Raw genomic sequence first — 2,686 nt, 5'->3', positions numbered from 1 at the left:
ATTTGGGGTTTATTTGGGTTCATAGCCGAGTGGGCGTAGAAGACTCGCAACTAGCCGCTAAGTAGCCCATCACTCACGGCACCCACTCACTAATCCATCCATCTTGGATCCGACCCAACGTTGACATTCACCCACCGAGCGCTCAAGCCTAACACCCACCCAATCATTTAACCATCAGCAATCATTCATCTTCTCGTCTATAAACAAACCTTGCGGTTGATTTCCTACCCACCTACCTACCCATTTCCTTCAGGCAATCGTGACTTTAACATCTAGTTCGGAGATTCCTGTTGTCATGCTCAAACTAAAATATCTTGATGTTGAAACAGGACATTTAAATTACCGTAAAATCCGGACTATAGAGCGATCCTGATTATAAGCCGCACGCACCACATTTTGCGGACATTATTGGTTTTGTCCTTACACAAGCCGCACCTGTATATAAGCCGCATGCGCCAATATTTAAACACAGTAACACAGTCACAAGTTTATCCCAAACCTGACCTTAGGTGCCATGGGGGGATTTTGTGAGGTTTATTGTTCTATATTTTTTATCAATTGGGGTTTTTAAGGGTTATTGTTCTATCTTCGTTATTCATTATCCATTATCCGTTATCGGTCAGTTCATAATACGCTACAAAGCCTGGGAGCCGGGACACTTACTCTCAGCCAAAAGGCCAAGCTAAGGTCCTAGCCCTAAAGCCTTGCTGCGATCATTGCGAATGCACCGTTCCCGGAGGTACTGCAATACCGGGCCGATGCGTGGAGTGGACAGAGCAAGCTCTTATTCCATCTGACGCACCAAATCCTCTCTATTTTTTATCAATTATCCATTATCCGTTATCGGTCAAATCATTTTCCCTTCGGGGATGAATAAAGTATCTATCTATCTATCTATCTAATACGCTACAAAGCCAAGGGGCCGAGACACTTGCTCTCAGCCAAGAGGCCGAGTCAAGGTCCTAGCCACAGAGCCATGCAGCGATCAGTGCGAATGCACCGTTCCCGGAGGTACTGCAATACCGGGCTGATGCGTGGAGTGGACAGAGCAGGTTCTCATTCCATCTCCGGATTGCAGAAATCGAACATACAGTACCGGCACATGTCGGCGAAAGACTGACCAACACGTGCCGACCGACACATGCCGACACATTTCGAATCTCACAGTTTAGAATCTCTGATTGTAACTGCAAATATAGTACACAATCCATCCACCACAATCGGCAACATGAACGGTGAATGATACCGGTGGTTAGAATTTAATGCAAACCTTTAAAGTCCAGGTCCCGTTGAAAGTAGTCCAACGAAAAACATTTTTAAAATATCCAATAAATTGTGTCCCACTTATTGTTAATTCTTCACAAGAAATGACCGTTTAATATATCTTGATGTTTGAAGTCTGAAAAGTGGCAAAAGGTCACTTTTTCAAGGGGGCAAAACAGTTTCGCAAGCCACTGTATTTCTGAATATGATCGTACTGAAATATTTGAATAAAAATCAGTTTAAAATAGGAATACCTGAGGTATGCCGAAATCCAAGAAAATAACAAAGACTTCTGGGACATATAATCCGTGTGTGATTTTCCACACTTCCTCATTCATTTTAAAAGCCTCACCTGGATGTCAACTGGTTAATATTGTTGACATATTCGCCCCCGTAAAGTGGAGAACCTCAGGCGTCCGACTCGGCCTTGATGTCCGGCACCCGGGCCATATAAAACCATTGGTATTCACTGCCATCTCTCGGGTACCATGAATTATTTATGCTAGGCCTCAAAGCACGAAAACGCTAAACGCGGTTGCCGATCGACGACGGCCGAAGTGGACTGCAGAGAAAACTCGTACGTTTAAGGTTTCATCAATGTTACATCTGGCGAGCAGCGGGACGACTTTAATTAGTGAAAGCAATTATTTGTGAGAACTAATTTGGGTACAAATACACCGAAACATCATTAGCCGAAGCAAGTAAAGCGCTCTCCGAGCTCTCATCAGGCAGCTTGAATTTGAGGTGAGAGGCCTTCGTCAACGTTTGATTGCCCTCAGGCTTTTTCTTTTCCGTTTGGAAAAAAAACCCGACAAAAAATGGCTGATTCCAAAGAAAAATGTTGATCACTGTTGAGTACGTGATTATTCACGTTGGTCGGTTTACCGAATGAAAGTTCTCATGTTCTCAACCTATCTTTGACGAAAACTTTCTGTCAACGTATACGTTTTCCATAAAATGTATACCGTATTTTCCGCACTATAAGGCGCACCGGGTTATAGGGTGCACCACCAAAAAATAGTTTTTGGTCCTATATTTTCCATACATAAGGCGCACCGGATTATAAGGCGCTACAATGGGAACGTCGACAAAACAGTCAGATAGTTCAGTCAAACTTATTACCCCCTTAACATTCCGAAAGCTTGCAAAGAAGCAAATACGTGTCGCAGACACGTGCGGATGCGGTGTCCGTACGATGTCACCAAACAAACATTTCTTAGTTTCCATTTTACTTTTTGCTGGCCACTGTGTGGACAGCAAAGTAAGAATTTTATTGTGCAGGGAAACGGGGTTCTTTACCGTGCATATGACAATAAACACTTTGAATTGAATTTAGATTAAAAATAGACTCATCACAGAAACATCAAGATCGTTCTAAAAAAAGATACCGGGAAAATATAAATCTGCATAGCTCACCTAAGTT

General features: G+C 43.0%; 1 pseudogene; it reads right to left on the bottom strand.

The window, feature by feature from the left end:
• Positions 1-717: 717 nt before the first annotated feature.
• LOC148360127 (U2 spliceosomal RNA) lies at positions 718-961 on the bottom strand (annotated as a pseudogene).
• Positions 962-2,686: the final 1,725 nt, after the last annotated feature.

Source organism: Urocampus carinirostris, chromosome 9 (genome assembly GCF_059441175.1).
Source record: "Urocampus carinirostris isolate Australia breed hairy pipefish chromosome 9, RoL_Ucar_1.0, whole genome shotgun sequence".
In the NCBI taxonomy this organism is placed as follows: domain Eukaryota; kingdom Metazoa; phylum Chordata; class Actinopteri; order Syngnathiformes; family Syngnathidae; genus Urocampus; species Urocampus carinirostris.
The sequence above is the reverse complement of the archived record's forward strand: the minus strand, read 5'-3'. Positions and strand labels throughout refer to the sequence as shown.